Below are 22,574 nucleotides of genomic sequence, written 5' to 3'. Positions count from 1 at the left end.
ACTTGGATCATGTTACTTAAGAGCTCTGTGCCTCAGTTTCCTCAAATATAGAAGGGGATAATATCGATAATATGTTGGAGAACTCTTGTGGAGATTATACAAGTCATAATAAATAAAGCACTTATTAACAGCAATTTACACATTGGTACTGTCTAAATGGAAGCTATTATTACACATTTTGCAATTTTCTAATCATCCACTTAATTGTTGCTATATATATGCCAGCAGGAGAAAAATTTTTCTCACTGACTTGATATAGAGAAGGAATAAATCTTGGAAACATGTCCAGAATAAAAAATTTTGATCTCAAGAAAGTAATTAGTAGTATGTTCAAAAGAGGACCTTTAGTGTAAAAGAAAGTTAATTTTGAGATATATGTTCAAATGTCTGCTATGTTACAATGTCACATAACAAACCACTTAAAATATAAGATTTTAATGTATAAGGTAAACAATATTAAGTATAAGTAAAAGTAAAGAAACAAATGGATTTATCTCTGTTGGAATCAGTACTTCTACTCCTTAGTGTATTGAAATATGTTACTTGGAGAAGAAAGCACATTTTTTTTTCCTATACTAATTGAGTATTTTATGGATTATGTTTTTTCAGTAGGTTTCGGCTACCTCTTTTTCTTTTTCATGTAAATTAGAACTACATACCACTTTCCTAATAAATGGATGATCTTGGGGAAATGGTCAACTCGTATATTTTTAAAAAATGCAAATTTCTTGTCTAAATATTGGTTATTTATGAGTAAATAATTGACTTGTAAATTTCATTCATTGCAATGAATATGAATTAGTAGATATATGCATATTAATAAAAATATACAGTCTCTATATATTTATATATATATACAGGAAAACTTGATTGATTTAAAATTATTCAGGTTAGATAGAATCTGTTCTCCTGTTTTTGATAGTACTGATGATAAAAGTACTAAACTAATAGGGACTATTATTATTGCCAAGCAAACAAATCAGGCATAGCAAAAGCAATGACAATATTTCAAAGCTAAATGCATATCCAGAAAAAATGGTGCGGGAATCCTGAGATTCCCAGGAAAGTCATATCCAAATACACCTGCACTGCGATGATATGACACATGTCATATTAAATCAGAGGTAAGTATACAAGAATTTATATAATAATTTTCATATGATGTGTTTTCCATGAATTATTAAGGTATGACACATGATAAAGAGAAATGTTATAAATCATTATACCTTTAAAAGAATAATCTCCCCCAAAAAAGAAACTCCTTTAAAATCTGAGAAATAGAGGAGAGTAAACATTAATACCATTAATCCATTAGAAACTGAAAACAATTTTCAAAAATATTCACAACAGGGCGCCTGGGTGGCTCGTGGCTGAGTTGGTTAAACATCTGACTTCGGCTCAGATCATGATCTCACAGGCATGAGTTGGAGCTCCACTTTGGGTTCTCTCTCTCTCTCTCTCTCTCTCTCTCCTTCTTTCTTTATCTCCCTCTCCCTCTTTCTCTCTCTCTGCCCCTCATGAGACTTTCTGTCTCTCTTTTCCTCTCTCTCTCTCTGCCCCTGACTCACTCGCGCCCTCTTTCTCTCAAAAAAAAAAAAAAATTCATAACAATATCTCTGAAATGTTTACAAACCACAAATATGGCTAAGAAATAAGAATGTGTGATAAAAGCAAAAGCAGCTGAAACTACACATTAGTAACAAATTTTTGAGAGATCCTCCCTATGCTGAGCTAAGCATAAATCTATGTGCATATTTTTAAGCATCTCCAAATTTCAGTTTCTTCAACTATAGAATGACTGCAAAAGAATACCAAATCTACGTAAAGTACATCAGATGTTCATAATAGAGCATAAATAACATATGATCTATGAAATAACTTTCAACATTTCAAGTGTTATGCAAATATATAGCATCATTCCCTTAGTGTAGCCCAGGAAGACATTGGCGGCTGTCTTTATTAATAATATCAAGGCTAAAATACATTGTGTAGACCCTTTTCAGAGAACTGTTTCAAATATATATATTGAGGAAGTAAAAGACATCAGCATTTCCTTATAGGTTCATTTTGCTTTTCATTTTCAACATTAATTTATATCATAATGAATTGCAGTATATGTAGACTCAACAAGAGGCAATTTTAATATGGGTCAAATATATTAACCCCGTTCTTAGTATTATTGAGATGCACTTTAGTGAATATTGTCTAGTCAGAAGGGCAATAAAAAAGAGTTTCAGTTGCAGCTTGCTACACACTAAACCGATCTGACTTCAACTCATTTGTGATTAACCAGTGATGACAAAGGGCTATTCGTGACTATGTACATGCTGCAAAAGCATTTCAAAACTCATGTCATTCTGAAACCAGTGCTTGTTTTATAATTTATGAAGCATTAAATCTCATTATTCTCTGACAAGATGTGTGAAGGAACTAAATCCCCTAAATTCACTCAGTTGTTAGAACAAAAATTTTATTTCCTAATAAATATTCTGACTTGCTAATTGCTTCAAAATCTGGATTCACATTTATTTTCAAAGTTTATACACATGCTGTGAGATTTTCGCTTCTCAATATCTTCTATTATTTTAATTTTAATTTTTAAATTTTTATTTATTTTTTAGAGAGAGAGAGAGAGAGAGTGTGTGTGTGAACAGGCAAGGGGCAGAGAGAGAGAGGGAGTCACAGTATCTGAAGCAGGCTTCAGGCTCTGAGCTGTCAGCACAGAGCCTGACGTGGGACTTGAACTTGTGAACTGTGAGATCATGACCTGAGCTAAAGTCGGACGCTTAACCGACTGAGCCACCCTGTATACCTATCTTCCATTATATTAAATGATATAGAAGATACTCTGAAGATAAAGTTTTGATGAGACATTATTCAATGGAACACTTTTATATACATTATTCATTGTATTTTTGAGAAGATATTGGTAAAAGAATAAGAGAAAAGAAAGGAAGGCCATCTTATATGCATAACTCAAACATAAAAGGATATAAAATAGTTAATCAACAACTTGGAGTTGTTATTACTTGTATTTGTGATTAAATGATTCCAGGATAACACAGTGATTAAGCACACAGACACTTGACCTCAGATGATCACGTAAACTTGACCTAGATATTGACTGAACTCTCTATTCTCTGTATTCTCATCTGTAAAATGGTGGTGAAAATGGTACCTAACTCAGTAGGAGAAAGAAATGTACCAAGAGAGGTACAATAAGTGTTACATAGGATTTTGAAAGTATTACAGAACACAAAGTAACATGGAAAGAAGTGACTTAAAAATCATGGCAAAGGAAGTCCACAAGAGAATAAAAATGGGTTATGACTCTCCTGGCTGGTGGAAAGAGATGTGAATAGTAGAGCAATTAGTATTCAATTTATTGGAGCTGCTTTAATAAGATATCATAGGCTGGGTGGCTTATAAACAACCAAATTCATTTTTTACAGTTTTGGAGGCTTGGCATTAAGAGATCGAGGGGATAGCAAATTTAGTGACTGGCGAGTTTCACACCTTAGTTCACGGATTACTATCTTCTTTCTGTATCTTCACAAGTTGGAAGGGGTAAAGGATTCCTCTGGACCCTTTTTTATAAGGATGCTAATCCCATTCATGAGGGCTCCACCCTGATGACCTAACCACTTCCCAAAGACGCTATCTTCTAATATCAGCATTTGGGACTTATGATTTCTACATATGAATTTGGGGGCATACAAACATTCAGATCATAAGAAGGGGATATCCAGATTTGGGGAGCACAGATATTATAGTTTTGAGGTCCTTCCTTTAAGAACATGAATATGACATTTATTTATTTTTTTTTTAATTTTTTTTTTCAACGTTTATTTATTTTTGGGACAGAGAGAGACAGAGCATGAACGGGGGAGGGGCAGAGAGAGAGGGAGACACAGAATCGGAAACAGGCTCCAGGCTCCGAGGCATCAGCCCAGAGCCCGACGCGGGGTTCGAACTCACAGACCGCGAGATCGTGACCTAGCTGAAGTCGGACGCTTAACCGACTGCGCCACCCAGGCGCCCCGAATATGACATTTAAAATACAAACTTAATTGTAGAGGGAAATGATTTATTTATAATGAGAAACAAATCGCCACAAATTACATTTGAAACATGTAACAAAACCCATAAATACAATAAATCTAGAAAAATAAGGTGCTGTTTTCTTGACTTCCTGACACTCCTATTATAATTTTCAGCAGACTAATTCTGGATTCTGACAATTCAAATTTTGCTTCTCCTCTACTACTTACATATACGTCTTTTTAAAATTTTTTTCAATATTTATTTGTTTTTGAAAGAGAGAGACAGACAGAGCATGAACGGGGGAGGGTCAGAGAGAGAGGGAACACAGAATCCAAAGCAGGCTACAGGCTCTGAACTGACAGCACAGAGCCCGATGCAGGGCTTGAACTCATGAACCACATGATCATGACCTGAGCTGAAGTCAAACACTTAGCTGACTGAGCTACCCAGACGGCCCTACTACTTACATATTTCTGATGTCAGCTGCCACCAAACACTTTTCTGTGACTATTTGACTTCTGGCCTGCACCTTCATATCACAACATTAGGCAAGTGGGCCTATTGTGAGGTAAGAATAGTTCTAGAAGACAAACCTTCACTGGAATCACTGGGAAAAAGCCAACAATTCATGGAATGTGTTTCATGACCCCTAAGTAAACCCACTAAATGCACACATGAATCATCTTCTTGCTTGGCCAGATCCTGTAAAGGTCAGTCACTCAAATACCCACTCATCTGAGGGATGGTATTTTCCTGACTCTCCATCTAGAGTTATTATTTTCATGTGTGAAGGGCTGATAAATCTGTATTAGAAAGAATGTGATGTGAAACAAGAAGAAAAGTCACACAAGTCACACATTTTATTTATCCCCATTATCTCCACAAGGGTCATAGTTGTTTCAGATTTCAGAGGGATTCAAAGGAATAAAATGTAATTAGGGATGTGATCGTGACAATATATCAACCAGTGAGTATCAAGACTATTGAAAGATATTATCCCCTCAAAAAAAAAATCCACAAAAACCCCTATTCTAGTGCACGGGTTGAGAATATGAGTAGCAAAGAAAAAAGAAGTAGTATTTGTGCAAAACAATAAAACCTAGTGAATTTTTGACAGGCCAGAATGAGGCCTTCAATATCAGATTTTAGAATGTAGAGAGGTTACTTTGACTTTGGTTAATTTCGAGTCATATAATAATACCTCCCCTGTGAAGTCAGTCCTACCTGAAATTGTGAGAGACTTTCAATGTCTATCAAGTGGTTATGAAACTCTTCTCTACCTTGATGGTGGTAGTGGTTACATGTCTGTATGAGTTTATCAAAACCTATGGAATTTTACACTAAAAAGTTTAATGCCATGTAAAACGATATCTTAATAAATATATTTTAACACCTTTTTGGAAATAGTAATAATAATAACAAAAACAAAATAAATGGAAAACAGAAGAAAAAGTATTTTCAATTTAAATCACACAGAGCTAAGAGACGATCTAAAGTGCTTCTAAAATTTGAAAAGAAAAAATCTGGTAATAATTGAACCGAAAGTATAAACAGACATATCATGGAAAATAGAAATATGGCAGGCCCTTCAATATATTAAAGGATGTTCAAACTTACCCATAAGAGAAATACAACTTTAAACTGATCATGTCTAATGAATTATTTTGTCTCAAAATCCAATTTGTGATGACAGACTCTGTTGGCAAGACTCTAGGGAAACAAGCTCCCTCATAAATTGCTGATGCATATGTAAAATTATAAAATAGTTATGAAGAAACTGTGGCACAGGACTAGAAGTGCTTGCAGACAAGATAATGATGGCCATATTCAGCAGCAGCACTCACCAGAAAAGCAACATTCAAATGCAAACATTGAAGGGCTCACAAAGAACATACAAAGAGTTTAATATACAGAATGGTTGACTGGGGCTTCCAGCATTTCAAATCTCTAAATTTTGAAGAAAGCAATAGTGTACCAAATACCATTTTCTTAAAAAAAGATATTCATTATAGACAGATACCTTTTCCTCTCCATTCCTTCCATCCTCAAGTTCTGGTAAATGCACAATGAAAAAAAAAACTTACCGAGATTTCTCCCGCTTAAGTTCAAGTATACAGGTTAGGTCATGCATTCTATACAGATAAAAAGTATCCTGGTGAAGTGACATTTAAGGTTAGAACTGAATTCTGAGAAAAATAATTTCCCCTGAGATATCTGCTCTAGAACCTGGAGATTGTTTTGTTTTCTAAATGTGAAGTGTGGAGATCTAGGTTTTAATAGTTTTGTGTGTCTAAGTAACTCATTATAATCCTTAAACATAAAACTCACTAGGGATTTTGTACTGGGATAACACTTTTTCTGAGATCCTGGTTTTTGTTTGCTGTTCTTGTAAGAGAGCTCTCTAACTGCTGAGAGACCCCACTCTGCTCCTGAATCAAGAATTCCTCTAACTCAGATTCAAGATTCAGTGAATAGATAAGGATGAATTTTATAATGTAGTTTATTTAGAATATAACTGACAAGGGTCAAATACTTTTATTTTTGACTTTAATTCCTTTAAAATTAACATCATTGGGTTTGAATTTGCTATGGCATTTGATATTTGGCATCGAATTTCTCTCTAAAAATTCCATGAAAAGGAGAGGGTTTGTACTGAGTAATGAACGAATGAGTTGACTTTCAGTCTTAGGTGCAGAGACTTTTGATTTAGTTCAATGAATGCGCTCTTTGACCTCATAAAGGTGGGAGCAAAATTGTCCCCATGAAGAGATGACATTGCTCTATTCCTACTTGGCAAGAGACTAAAAATTTCCAAAGGAAAATAACTGAGTGATGTGAAGGAGATCTTGTCTCTTTATACCTGATTTTTCTTTCCATACAAAGAGAGATTAAACAGGTTGAGATGACTGCCCTCTTTCTGTCCCTTTCTGTCCAGAGTACTTTGGGTGTCACCTGAAATCCCCTACTTAAGGAAGTAAATGGAACTTTCTTCACTAACTTCTTCATTTTTTGTATTGGGAGTAACTAATTACTGGGATCAAGGGTTCTCTTCTCTTATTTCAGATCATAAATCCTGGCCAAATGCCTCCATGAGATGTGTTTGTGTATTTGTTCGTGCCTGTCCTGAGTACATACTATAAGTAAACATGCACAATCCTGGCAATTTTGTTACATAAAGCAAATCCTTTCAGCCTACATAAAAGTTAATATTCAAAAATACCTTTATCAGTAAACTGCTAATTTGGCCTCCACCTATTACAACTTAATCTTACTTCTCAAATCAATCAAAAATCAGGTAATTTGGAACGGTGCTACTTATTAGGACTTCACAAAGACCCTTATAATAACTTTTGGTAATCCTGAGATTAGCACTCAATCATAGATTTAGCCATCAAATTCAACAAGAAAAGTTTACTCAGCTTCTCCTCCATCTTAACCCAATATACATGAATTAAAGGCTTTTAAAATGTTATTTGGTAGCATGTTGCTTGTTGACTTTTCTTATGTTATTTGTGTATTATATTATTATGGTTGTATAATATATTCATAGCATACACTGTTATGTATTATATGTATTAAATATGTATATTGAATGTGTTATAGATAGTATATTATATATTATATGTATTATGTATATTATATAGTTATATTTAGTGTTTTCAAGTTAATTTATTATTTTTTTTATTATAGTAAGAGTTTTGAACATGCCTGTTCTATATTTCTGATACTCACTGGAGTTGAGCAACAGAATATGGCAGTCGAAGCTCTATTCCAGAGAAATAAATTGCCAGGAATTCTTTGGAATAAAGGCACTTTTATTTATTCAAATTAAGTTAAAATATTGCTTAAATATCTAAGATGTACCCTAAATATTCCTGGCCATGTAAATACAATAGTGAGCCAGATAGATAAGGCTTCTCATATTATAAAGCTTATATTCTATTGAGGAAAATCAGTACACAAGATAAAGTAAATATATACATAAATACATTAATAAACTTGACATTTCAAGATAGTACTTGCTGCCACGAAGAAAATAAAACTACACAGTGTGTATCAGTTACAGATTGCCATGCATCAAATCACCTTCAATCTTAGTGGTTTAAAGTTACTCTTACTACTTGCTCTGATTTGCTGGATTGATAATTTGAGCTGAGTTGATCATTTGATGTCATCTGTGGTCCCTTATGCAACTATACTCAGGTAGTGGCTTGGCTGAGGCTGAAAGTTCAACATCGCTTCATTCACATGTCTAGAAGTTACTGATGGCTTTTGAAAGGGCCTCCCCAATAAGTTTGTCAGTTCTTCTTTACATGATGGTCACAACACAAAAAGAGGGCAAGTTCCCGTGTATAAGGATTATTAAATCTTTTTGTGTCAAATTTGCTGATCGTCCCATTGGCTTATACAATTCTATGGTGATGTTCAGAGCCAATATGGGAGGGGGCTACACAAGGGCATGGTTATCAGGTATTGTGTTAATCGAGAGCCATTAATGTGACAGGCTCCATAGAGAGTTACTAGCATGCATGTGTGTATGTTGTGTTTGTGGAACTTCACCAAATTCGGTAACCATGCAAGCCTTCAGTATGAAGTAAAATTGGAGCTCAGGTCTGAATATTGAGCCTTGCATTATAGTTTAGTAACAAATGGTTGAAGTTTTCTCTATATTATAATGTTTCTTTTTATTTAGTGATGAACAATAGATATACTCAAAATTACAGAGAAAAAAAAAAAACTTAACACTGCCGATACCAAATCTTGATTTTAAATACAATCATGACCTATTTTCTTAAATTATTTCTAAACCTTTATTTTTATGTTAGTGTAAATGATGTCACTTAATAGATTTATTTTTAGAGTATTTGCCAATAGCATATAGAAATGTAATTGATTTTAGTATGTTGACTGGTTATCCTGCAATCTTACTATATTGGCTTATTAGATCTAATTGCTGTTTTGTAGATTACTTATTATTTTCTGCATACATAGTCATGTTTTCTGTAAATAAGTTTGTTTACTTTTTCTTTTCCAAACTGTGTGCTTTATATTTTCTTTTCATGTCATGTTTCAGTAATGCCTTGAAATGGTGGACATTCTTGCTTTGTTTTGAATCCCACGTTTTGTGTGTGTGTATGTGTGTGTGTGTGTGTGTGTGTGTGTGTGTGAATTTACTGCAACAATGGGGGTGAAGGACATCATGGGGATATGATTCTAGAGGGTATATATATATATATATATGTTTTCTTTTACTCAGTGTCAAGGAGAGAGAGGCAGATTGTCTTTGTATTTTCTTCCAATGTACCTAGAAATTCTCACTCATTCTTATGTTAAATATGTATCCTCCAGAATCTCAGTTTTATGCAGTGTTGTCCTACTAGATTCCCTGGCTTATACATCCCTAGATTTTATTCTCTTTTCCGAATTCAGTGACTCAACAGAAGCTTAATATATCCAAGGTTCAGTGAAAGTCCTCAGGTTGAGGATTATGTTTGATATCTGTGTTTATCTTCTAGTGTTGTCAGTTTCATTGCATTTGGGGCATGATCTATCCTTACTTTCAGGCCATCTTGTCGATATACTTAAAAAGATGTTTTAAAATTATATGAGCTATTACTTTATTCCATACAGTCAGAATGTTTAGTCAGTGTCTTAGGAGAAAAAAAAATCTATTGGAAACAGAAATCCAAACTTGCCCTTTAGAGGAACTGAGAAACTTTGCTGATCTCACAGGATTCGGGGTATACTTAAAAATGTCAATATATGTAAAGTAATTAGAACAGTGCCTTGCACTTAGAAAATGCTGTATAGCTAGTAGTTGTTTCATTTTTTAATGGGAAAATGATATGGCTTTAAAGACAGTTTTATGCTAGTAAATAGCAAGAACTCCAATACACTAGCACAAGAGATCAATACATTTAGTCATCATTAAATAGGCTCATGTTATATGAGTAGATATTTATGGACTAACTTTGTTCTGTGATACTAGTTGGAAAGATGGTATTTGGAGAATTTGAATTTTCCTGTGAGACAGAAATGAGATAGGAATGTGGAAGAAATGGACACTGCCTTGGAAGGGAGACCTGGACAGCAGAGCCAAAGGCTTCAGTGAAGAGGATGAAGAAGGAACCTACATTTGTTAAAGCCTGGTGTGTGCCGGGCACAGCATCATGTGTTCTAAATAAAATTTCTTCATATAATCTGAACGCAGTAGCTCCAAAATATGAGTATTGATGTAAATTGAAAATTGGAAATTGGAAATTGAAATCAGAAGAATTAAATATCTTTCATGTGATTGAAGCTTTATTTTGAAACACATTCTTTCAAATTAATCAGTACAGTGCTTTGTACCAACTGGGGTTTCATAATACATCTGTTGTGTTATTAATATATCACTATGTTTATAGCAAAACTAAAGTGTTTTTTATTGTATCAAAGCAGTCTCATTTGCTCACATCCACTTGCTTATGAAGTTAAAATACAGTAAGTTGTCACATATTAGTTACCAATTTCAACGATAGTAACCATTCTTTATATATCTTCTTCAACGTACTACTAATCTCTACCGAATCTATGGTTGTTGAAGTTGGTGAATTTGAAGCACAGCAAAGTTAAGGTGGAAAATTATAAGGTGAAATTTTTACTCATGCAAACTCTGGCTATAAACTCTTTCTATATAAATAATAATATATAGTTCAAGTAAAGGGACAGAATCAATACATGATTTGAAATTTCATAACAAAACTATTATTAAATATATGAAAAATTGCATATACTAGAGTAGATGCATGTCATGGCCTTTAAGAAAATGGATATTTTAAAAATATGTAGGTATGGATAGGGATCCAGATAGAGACTGAGAAAATAGGCTATCTTCTAGTTTTTACTTGAGTTTGTTTCAGCAACACTCATGAGTTCATGTAGAGGAATTATCAAACATACATGTTTAGTAGAATCTTTAGTAGCACTATCTACCAAATGTGGTGCTGGGCATTTTTATAGTTCAGGGAAAGCTACTGGTTGGTGTAATGAAACTCTCAGTGCATTAACACAATAAAGATTTATGCATTTGTGTTAGGTCATACCAGTTTGTAGGGGGGCTTTGTTTTAGGCAATCATTGAAAACTCTATTCTTGGTTCATCCAGGGGGGGCTGCTATTACCTAGGACCTCAGAGTCCCTCATTGGCACTCTGCGTCCGGGCATGGAGATGAACAGAGAGCATGGAGCTTTATGTCAAATCATATGTATTGGGTTGTAAAATTGGAAAACTTACTTCTGTCCACATTCCCATGGCCAGAACTCATCACATGGCCACATCTGACTGTAAGAGGGGAGGGAGGTATATTCTAATGGTACTCTCATAGGGAGAATAGGAAGACTTTGGTGAATAACTGGCCAGAATAGGTTACAACGTTTAAAAACAAGCTAAAATGTTGTAATCTAGTCCACACTATTATTTTCACTTGCCTATACTTCGGGTAGCATGACCAAAGGCATAAGATTCCTGAAAGTAGAGTCAGAAACCATGAACTTTAGACACAGAGTATAAATGAGAAAATACGTACAGAAGAAAAAGGGCTTGATAAAAATTTTAGTGGACTACGTGCCTCTTTAAAAAGCAAATCTTTCAAGGTTAGGTGGGAAAGGCAATTTAGGAATATAGTTTAAGTCTAGTTAAGCAGTAATTCATAGTTGCTGAGAAATTTTTACATAGAAAGTAAATTGTTACATGTACATGTTATGAAGGTAATTTTCAGTTTGGGGAAAAATTAGGGAAGTAAATATTCTAGACTCAGGGAAATAGACAAGAAACGCACCCCAGAATTTTATGCCAGAGACCTAAGAGACTGAATTTCAATGGTGTTGTGTGGAAGGAGAAAGACAAACACACTGGAGATATTTTAGAGATAAAATATAAAATATGTGACCCTTTATTGAATAAAAAGAGTTATAATCCAGAATGTAAATTTTAAAATTAGAGATGTTGTAATTAAATGCAGTCACCCATTAAATGTGTCTGGGTGTAACTGGAGTTATTTCCCAAGCATCAGGAAAATAAGTCAGAGTAACTACAAAAATTCATTTTACAAGAATAAAAGGAAAGAGTGACATGATTGCTAATGGCTACCAAAAGATCTTGACTGTAAGTAAGTTGATAAAAATGTAGAAAAAAGTACATTTACCCATGCCTCTATTTAATTAAATAATTTTCATTTTTCTTGAGTATGTTGTTATGGATTAAATATGTCTCTTAAAATCTGTATCAGCTTAAAATCTTGGGTGTAGACTGACATATAATTATAGCATATTCTGTAGCATCATACAGAATAAAATAAATGTCACATAGAGATTATTGTGTTCTTGTGACACATCTCACCTGGGAAAAAATAATTGTTGGAACTTGCTCTGCTTTCTTGGTCAGTTTGTTTAACAGTGTTGGAAAATATAATATTCATGTCACAGCTTATATTTTTCATGTTTTGCAATACTGTTAAAATTTGAATAATTTATAATAATCATTTAGAATTGAGAAAACTTGGCTTTAGAGTACAGCTGAAGGTCTAGAGGAAAAGATAATTTCATTTTATAGAGCTTATGAAATGCTCTTGTGCTCTAAATGGACATTCTAATGTTCCTATGATAATCCATGAATCTACTCTCTCTTGAACAGTGATCTTTATTTCAAAAGACAAGACTTCAAAATATCTTTAGAACAGTTCTCTTTTTTTGAAATGCACACTTCTACAGAAACAACAATAGTTCTCACCAGTTAGTTTTGTTTATTCATTGTTGATAATATAACTGTGTGCTTCCAATGAATTTATACTTTATCAGGGCAGACAAGTGGAGTTCTCTGTTAGCTGCCTGCAGGCCAATGTCTATGCATCGAAGACCTTTTTGGAAGGGCATAGGTCATTCTCACTTGCATTTAAATAAGTTCACTGGACTTAGCAAATACCAAGAAAGTGATGTTCTTAAAAATATTCTCTATTTGTGCTTTATAATCTCTAGAAAATACTAAGGTGTCATTAGGAACTTTGGGGGGGGTATTTTTCAATTTAATTTTTAAAATTTTTTTTTTTTTTCAATGTTTATTTATTTTTGGAACAGAGAGAGACAGAGCATGAACGGGGGAGGGGCAGAGAGAGAGGGAGACACAGAATCGGAAACAGGCTCCAGGCTCCGAGCCATCAGCCCAGAGCCCGACGCGGGGCTCGAACTCACGGACCGCGAGATCGTGACCTGGCTGAAGTCGGACGCTTAACCGACTGCGCCACCCAGGCGCCCCTCAATTTAATTTTTAAATAATGTTGCTCAAGGGAAAGAAAGTGTTCCATGTCTACCTAAAAGATAGCCTTAAACCAATATAATAAGTTTCAATTAAGGGATGATCAAAATGAGTTATATGCATTGCATTTATTGGATTTATAATGAAATGATGACAGACCATTAAGTATAACAGGTATTAAAAGGAAGTTCAAAATATAATGTTTTTTAAACATATAGAGCTAGTTTTCTCATTTAATAATTTGTGATAACTCTGAGTATTAGATGTCACAGATTATCAGTTTTTATGATGGTATTACTAATACTTAAGGGGTTTTGCTCCATTAAAATTTTAACTATAATGTTTACAAGAATAAAAGAAAAGGAAAAATGTCGGAAGTTCTCAGAACATGGCACTGGATTTGATTATCAATTAGAAATAAAATTAGTAATTAATTCTTGCTAATTCCATTATATTTATTTTCTTTGGTGTTGACAAGTATGAAGATTTCTGAAATAACTTCTCAGGGATTTAATTCAAGTAACAAAACTCACTAGGATAGAGACATAGACAAATCTTGAGTGAGAAATATGAGCTGATATTTTTTATATGATCTTTAAAACATTTCTAGGTCAAATTCAAAGAGAAATTTAGTTGTTCCTCTAAAGTGATTGTTTTTCTAAAGAAGTAAATATATTTTTTCAGACATTCACAAAGTGAGCATTTATATACATATTCAATAGTAGTAGCAGGGATAGAAACAAACAATTGTTTTTCCATTACTCAGTGTATCATACGTGAAATACTCAGAATCTTAGGAGCCAGCCAGGCAACTTTCCTCATTGTAAAGGTAAAATACAGTTCAGAAATGAAGAGCTATATTCAAAAGCTGTCGAACTAGTGTGCTTTCAATTGGATGTCCCTGAAACTCTACAACAAAGAACAAAGGAAAAACCCAAGAGCTTATAATGTTATGTGACTTCATTAATCCATGTCAAGTAAGCTAGTATATTATATGGTTTATAAAGCATCATTTCACAAGTCATATGGAAAAGCTGAGTACTTTAATTACTTTTTTTGTTTATTATTGATCTATTTTGTTTGTATTATTTTGCTTATCAAGACAAATTGGATCAGCTATTTGACTAGGTTTACTATTGCTAGTCTTATAAAATAGTATTTTAGGAATCTCCAAAGAAACAGAGTCAATAGGATAGATAGATATATCAATAGACAGACAGAGATGGAGATTAAAAATAGAAAGAATTGGCTCATGTCATTGTGAAGGCCAGCAAGCCTGAAATTCACAGGATAGACTAGTAGGCTGGAATTTCAGACAGAATTTCTATGATAGTCTTAAGGCAGAATTCCTTCTTTACTAGGAAAGTTTAGTTTTTGCTCTTAAGGTTTTAAACTTACTTGAATGAAACCCACCCTCATTACAGAGAATAATCTGCTTTACTTAAAGTCATCTGATTATAAATGTTAATCACATCTACAAAATATCTTCACAACAGTATCTAGAATAGTGTTTTACAAAAAACCTGAGATAATATTGTCTAGCCAAGTTAACACATAAAATTAACCACCATGACAATTGAAGGGTAAATGTGAAGTATTTACAATGTCAAGCAAAAATGGATGCTCAGGGAAGCTAAATTCACTATAACTATCCTTAGATTGCTTATTAGGGCTTGTAACGTTTGTGTGTCCAGTTTGAATCAATTTCCACAAATAGCTAAATTAGAATTCTAGCAATGGTCCCTATTATTTTCTGCATAAAAGTACCACTAATGTTATTTTTCCATAAGTCAACAATGATATGATTATGACTAAAATAGATAAATAAAATTCCAGGCCAAGAAGTCCAGAAAGCACTACAAATGACTCCCAGTCTAAATGGGTGCATGTTCCATGTTGAGAACCAGGCCTTTGTTGAAACTTTAGTGAGAGGCTAAAAACAAAAGAACTCAGATTAGACTATATGAGATTTAATCCTGGTTTTATCTTTTAAGGGCTCTCTTACTGGGGAAAACACAAAATATCTAGATATAGTATTTTTAACCTGTAAAGTGGGATTTCTAACTAAAATATTGCCAATTAGAATTCAGTGAAATAATTCTTTCAAAGCCTTTAACCTTTTTTTCTGAGATGTGGTGGCTATCCAATAAACTTTAGCTGTAATTAAAATAATACAAACTATTTATTTGTTTATTTATTTAATTACTTTTAATTTTTAGGCATGCTAGCAATGGCTTCATTTCATAGGTGAAAAAATGAGACTTACAGAGGGTAAGCAACTTGGGGAAAATCACACATTGGAGACATTTGGGTATTCATATCAGTAAATAGAAGAGGAGCTATTTTACCTTCACATTGTAGAATGTCTAACAATGTCTTTGAGATGGAAATATATTGCTACATAACAGAAAATAATCTGAGATAGAATCAGTTTTTGGTGACACTGATGCGTGAAACACAGTGGGAGTAGTCTTAGAATAATATATTGAAAAGGCGTTCATGTAGGCAATACAAAAGAAATAAAGCTATTAAGCTAAATTTTAGGTCTTTGTCCCCTAATTCACCACAGCATATCAACTTTATAAGCTTTCCCAATAAAATAATAAATACATTTTCATGCAGAAGAAAATGGAATAATCAACACCTCATCTATCAGAGATCGTGATTTTCAACATTTTCTTACACATACACGTTTTGTTTCTTTTTTTTTAACCAAGCAATATAAACATTACTAGCAAATTATTTTCCAGTTTTTCTGACTACATTCTAAGAAGCATAATAATTAAAAATGTAAGTATTATAAATATCACAGAAATAACAATCATATAACAAAATAATTACATTTATCTTATTACTCCCAATTTGGTAAGGTAAACTAGTAGTTCATTATTATTTAACCTGATTTTGTGCTTCTTGGAGTTTAAAGGAGATGAAATATTTTTCTTATTTATTGGCCATCTCTATCCCTTATCTTGTGGATAGACATTACAAATGTTTTAGTTACAATCAAACTCAAATAATTGCAAGTCACACTTCAACTTCCAAAGAAATGAAAATACAACTGTATATTTGAGTAAACTCAATTTAAATGGCCTGAATTTTGTGAATATGAATGTAACTGATTTCACTGTAGAAAATGAAAAGAACATAAAAGAGAGTAAAAAGGAAAGTAATAAAGCACAATTTCCATTTATCATTGTAACATCTGATCAACAGAATGAGCATGGCTAACATAGTGTCATTTGGTTACAACAGTATGGTTAATTGTATATCCGGTTTCTCAGAGAAAAAAATAAATAAATAGGCAATAGACAGAGAATAGATAACAGTTAGTAGATAACAATTTCTCGCACGTACCCCACACAAAAATTCTTCAAAGCAAACTTAGGATATCTTAAATGTGTATGTCCTGCTACTTTTCTACTTAACTCCCACTTTATCTAAAAATTGTCATGGGGAGCCTGGGTGGCTCAGTTGGTTAAGTGCCTGACTTAAGTCATGATCTCAGGTCCTGATCTCAGGGTCTGTGAGTTTGAACCCCACATCAGGCTTTCTGCTGTCAGCCCAGAGCCTGCTTCAGATCCTCTGTCCCATTTTTCTCTCTGCTCCTCCCCCACTCACTCACTCACACATTCTCTCTCTCTAAAAACAAATAAACATTTTTTTAAAAAGTTGTCATGTATGGGTTTATCACATTTTGTTTATCCATCCATTAGTGGAGAGATAGTCCTACCTTTTGAAATCTACCATTTCATGTTTTGAAAGTATCTTTTCTTTTAATGTTTTTTAATGTTGATTTTTGAGAGAGAGAGACAGAGTGTAAGCGGGTAGGGGCAGAGACAGAGGGAGACACAGAATGTGAAGCAAGCTCTGGGCTCTGAGCTGTCAGCACAGAGCCCCAGGTGGTGCTGGAACCCATGGACCATGAGATCATGACCTGAGCTGGAGTCGGACGAATAACCAACGGAGCCACCCAGGCGCCCCTCATGTTTTGGAATGCATCTTAAAAAAAGCATCAGATATGTATAAAATGTTTTATAAATACAGACATTGATGATTGTTTAACAAGTATTTATTGTCTACTATGCGTCAAAAACTACTTCTTAAGCTAATAGCTAAAGAAATTAAAAAAGTGAATGTCACTGAAAAAAATCTCTGACTCCACCTTGATTTTACTCCAGTGGAAATGACAGTTAATAAGAACATATAATTGAATATGGTTTAATACACATAATTTATATACAATATATTAATATAAATATATATTGTCATGTCAAATAGTGTTTTTGAAAGTCTTTACACATAATATATACAAATATATAAGAAAAATGAGTCTATAATATAAGTGAATCTTAAAATTATTACACTGAGTGAAAGTAGATAGCCAAAGAAAATATTCTTTACAGAATCATTTTTATAAAATTATAAAAAATACAATCTGTAGAGATAAGAAACAGATCAGGAGTCATCTTTGGCTGGAGAGAGAACAGGTGGATTGGAAAGGATACAAGAAAACTTTTGGTTTCCCTATTTTGTAATACACTAATTGAAATCATGTGTATATTGTATTCTTTTAATTTTCCCTTTTTTTTTTTTGGTTATTCATAGGAATGAAAATTTTTGTCACTTGTAAATAATTCACAAGCCATTATCTTTGTCCATATTCTTTTTTATTTCAGTGGAAGTGCTGATTTTTTTTTCTTATTGATTTGAAAAGTCATCCTTAGATTAAAAAAATTCCTCTAATATATATTACAAGTATTTTACTAAGTTATCTCTTTTTTTTAATATTTACAATCCCATTGATATAAAGAAATTTTACATTTATAGATAATATACTCATTTCAATTCTACTCAATTTATTTCAATTTAATTGTTTCCTCCATTCAACAAATATTTACAAAGTATCTGTTGGAAACTGAATGAATACGTTGTTATCTTTCTCAAAGAATCTCAGTTCTGTTAAAAGATAAACTGAAGCCTCTTAAAAATTTCAAGAGTTTAGATTAGCAAAGAATCAACTCTAATAAAGCAGTGTCAAACCACAAGTGATTAGGGGCAAGTTCCACCCACAGAGATTAGAGGAAAGACTTTTATAAAAAAGTCGAAGCAAAACAAGGAAATTATATAATTGGCTATAGCATATAGATTGCCTTATTTCGGAAAGCCTAATTGTCTGTCCTTAGGTTTTGATTTCGTTATCTTACAACATTTGCAGCTTTTGCAGACCACTAAAGGCATTAGAACAGACCAATGGCCTTTTGGTTTAATTAATTTAACAGTTCCAAATGACATTATCTTGCCTTTTGAAGAAAAGACATAGATTCTAATTATAGACTTTGTTCTATTTTTATGTAGTTTTCAAAAATTAAAAAAAGATTCTCTTTAGTCTATTCAGGGAAGAGTTAAAAAATAAGCCAAATGTACGGTACCTTTCAACCACCAGAATTTAGCATAGTAGTTGCTAAATGATTATAATTTTTAAATAAGGATTTGTGTTATTATATCTTTAGTTAAAATAATAGTTTTTACCCTCTTTTTGTTCTGCCTTGGAGTTATATTGATCTTTAAAATCTCACTGAGACTTTTATAAAAAGTGAAAGGTGTATAATTGGATTCTACTTGAAAGCCAGTAGCTCAGAGACAAGAGTTCCATTTTGAATCAGTTGAGAAATATCAGACTGTACACAGACTTGTGAGTAGTGTATTGCCTCTGGAATGATCACTTGCCTAAGAATGAGGAAATTTTTAAGTAAATGAACAATCATCTCTCTGTAAATTACCCCTATGTTCCACCAGCTGAGTGACCAAGCAGAATCAATTTGTATTTGAGAGATTGTTCTTGGTTTCCCTGCAAAAACAGATGGCAATGTTTGAACAAATTCACCAAATTATAAAGCAAACTTGTTATAATTTCAATCTTCACTTGTCAATCAACAACCATACACTCACTCAAATTTCAAAACTCATCATCTTTTTACAATGTTAAAATAGAACAAACAAATGAATTATGTGTTTAGGATATAATCATGCAAAGCCTGGAAAAATGAGATCAGACTTGGCTCAGTGTCAAATTTGACACCATTGCAATTGAGTGTTAGATTCAAAGATGCCTTGAACACAATAATCAATAATAGAAAAGTCTAAAATAATTAATGTGAATTAGTTGTGTCTCCTACATTAACTTTTATCAGTTTTTTGGACAGGTTAAAAATATGTGCTCATTTTTCCATGTCCATAAGTTATTATAGCATTTGTTACTAAATTATTGCAAAGATAGACAATCCTTAATGGGGAAAAAAAAGATTATCAAATGTGAATCTATGTTTTCTTGTTCAACATGTGTATTTTACAGCCTAACCCCTAGTAACACATTAATCTATTTTAGTTTTTCCTTTTTAGAGTCCTAACAAGCACCTACCAACATGTGCGTGTGCATGCATGCACATGCACACGCACACACACACAGTCTCAGAAAATGCATCTATCTATTAAAAAAATATATATGATGAATTGGTTTAGAGGCATATTGATTTATATAAGAATCACCAAACTAATTTCCTATGTATAATTTGGTGAAAGATTTCGTCTGAATAAATCAGATGAAGCAAAATTGTTGCTCCTTAGAAAATATTAATATAAATAGTTTATATGAAAGGACACAGAAAATTGAGAAATTCTAGTTCTATTAAGTGGCAGATATCTTTTAAAAGGTCATAAATGAATTTATGCCTTTAAAATATGTTTATTAAGCATCATGCTTTCCTGTTTCCTTGTTCTCTATTAATATGTTGTCTGAACTTTAAAACTAATATTCCATTCAGTTATTAGAAAACTTTTAAGTATATTTGGAACATTCTGAGTACATAAGTCTAATTTTTCAAATAAATTTTATGAAAGCTAATCTAATTTCTCTATGAAAATTTAACATCTCAATTGAAATGTTCTGTGAGTATAAACTACACACTAGATTTCAAAGATTAAATAATGTAAAATATCACAATAATGATTTCCATATAATTAAATATTAAAATAATAATTTGGGTTTATAATTTAAATAAGTACATTCTTAATTTTTTAAATGGTTTTTTTTTTAATTTTTTTTCAACGTTTTTTATTTATTTTTGGGACAGAGAGAGACAGAGCATGAACGGGGGAGGAGCAGAGAGAGAGGGAGACACAGAATCGGAAACAGGCTCCAGGCTCTGAGCCATCAGCCCAGAGCCTGACGCGGGGCTCGAACTCACGGACCGCGAGATCGTGACCTGGCTGAAGTCGGAGGCTTAACCGACTGCGCCACCCAGGCGCCCCTAAATGGTTTTTATATATCTACGAGATTGTAAAAGGAGAAGAAATAAAAGCGTTAATGTTGGTAAAGTACTTAACAGTTTCCTATCACATAGCTAATTTTTACTAATATTCATGATTTTTGTCAGAATCCACCGTTTGCCTATATCATAGGCCAAAGAGGGATTTTCTTTTATTTTTTTTTATTTATTTATTTATTTATTTTATTTTATTTTTTTTGCATTTCTGGGAAATTTTATAGGGGATTTTCTTTTATAATGTGAATATTACTGGTGAAAAATCTGCTTAAATGTATTATTTTAGCCTGACCTGGGATCTAGAATTAATTTTTAGGCATGTCTTTAGATAAAAGTGGGAATCTACTATCAAAATACATACCCAGAATTAATGTATCAAGTTGTTTCAAACTTAACTAAGAGAGCATTACTAAATGCATTTCTGGTAATATCTTACATAATTCTTATCACTCAACGTAGTAGGTGTCATTAATGACTCAACTGCTCTACAAGAGAAAGAATGCAATTAAAGTGCCCAACGGACACATGTGGAATCATTCAACAAATGTCTTCTGAGTGTCTCCCTTGCGTGTGGCCTGTGCTCAAGGAGCATGAACATCATGAATAAACAAGAACAACAAAGACCCTCATATTTCTGGAGTTTATTTTCTAGGTAGAGAATAGGGATTTAAAGGTATTTTTTGCCTTCATTAAATTACACTGCTCACATTAGCTTGGTAACATGGGCTAGTTTTTTAATTCTTTTTATCTTGATTCCATGTATAAAAAGGATTAATAACAAAAATAATAATAAAACAAACACAAGCATGCAGAATTGGGGGTTAATAAAGTATCACATGTGAACATTGCCTTACTAAATGTATCTCCTATATATTTGCTATTTTTTTAATGCTCGTATTATTTTAAAACTACTCACTGTATGGCATAGCATATTTTCAATATATTGACTTTCAGGTTGTATGAACTTTACCTTTTAGTACTAAGCGTATTATCTGATATTAGAAATTAGTACAGTATCTTTGAATTATTTTTTCTTTTGTAGTTTTGACATGAAATATTGCTGTTTCTCATTTCTCCCAGTTGGACCCGTTCAAGACTCAAAACTCATGAGGACTTTTGATTAAAACTAAATAATGTTATCCTAAACAAATGTTAGGATTTCCACAATACCCGGGATATCTGAGAAGCAAACCACAGTGGACTTCATACAAATAAATGCTGCAAAGTAATATTCATTCAGTCTGAATGTTCTAAAGTGCAATTCAATAAATTCATTAAAAATATTGTTTTGATTTTTATCAGAAATACTTAATCACGTATCCTAGCATATGAATATATTTTCTCATAGAACAGCATTTATATTATTAAAAAATATGTATATAAATCCCCAACTTGTGACACTGTGAAGTATGGGAATACACAAAGAAACCACAATTTTTTCATACATCAAAGATAACACGGAAAGCCATATAAATCTTAATAGCTTAAAGTATTAAAAGTTTTATCAAAAAATTCAGAGATTTTTATTTTCATTTGGGAAGTCAAAAACACTTTAATTTGCTCTCACATATCATCTAAGAAAATGCTTTTCATTTCTATTAAATCAGACATCAAACAATGGTATGTTCATACCTTCAAGGAGAAGAGCCTTAAAAGTCTTCATTTTTCATACTTTCATCATTTTCTTAATCATATGTTCTATTAAAATCCATGTGTATTAAAAATTCTAAATAACATTTGCTTCCTGTAGCCCTTATTTTCAGAAGTAAAAATGTGCTTGAGAACCTAGGACAGAATATTCTTAGGGCATTCTAAACTAGTAGTAGTTAGAGCACCTTTTCAGTGAATTCACTACGTTACTTAAAGGGACTTCATGTTTTTAATTGAGAAGCTAATAATGGGTTTAAAACATAT

The 22,574-nt window shown here is 32.8% G+C and overlaps 2 long non-coding RNA genes across 2 annotated transcripts in view; one reads left to right on the top strand and one right to left on the bottom strand.

The window, feature by feature from the left end:
* Nucleotides 1–4,573, bottom strand: part of LOC121036090 (uncharacterized) — a 28,127-nt gene extending 23,554 nt beyond the window's left edge. Inside the window, exon 1 of the long non-coding RNA XR_005793229.1 lies at nucleotides 4,508–4,573. This is a non-coding gene — a long non-coding RNA (uncharacterized LOC121036090). The remainder of the gene's footprint in view (nucleotides 1–4,507) is intronic.
* Nucleotides 4,574–4,655: 82 nt separating this feature from the next.
* On the top strand, nucleotides 4,656–21,943 carry LOC121035758 (uncharacterized). Its single transcript, XR_005793052.1, has 2 exons — nucleotides 4,656–4,754; nucleotides 21,741–21,943. It is a non-coding gene; the product is annotated as an uncharacterized LOC121035758 (long non-coding RNA).
* Nucleotides 21,944–22,574: the final 631 nt, after the last annotated feature.

Source organism: Herpailurus yagouaroundi, unplaced genomic scaffold, assembly GCF_014898765.1.
Source record: "Herpailurus yagouaroundi ecotype Mexico unplaced genomic scaffold, PumYag 162, whole genome shotgun sequence".
In the NCBI taxonomy this organism is placed as follows: Eukaryota; Metazoa; Chordata; class Mammalia; order Carnivora; family Felidae; genus Herpailurus; species Herpailurus yagouaroundi.
The sequence above is the reverse complement of the archived record's forward strand: the minus strand, read 5'-3'. Positions and strand labels throughout refer to the sequence as shown.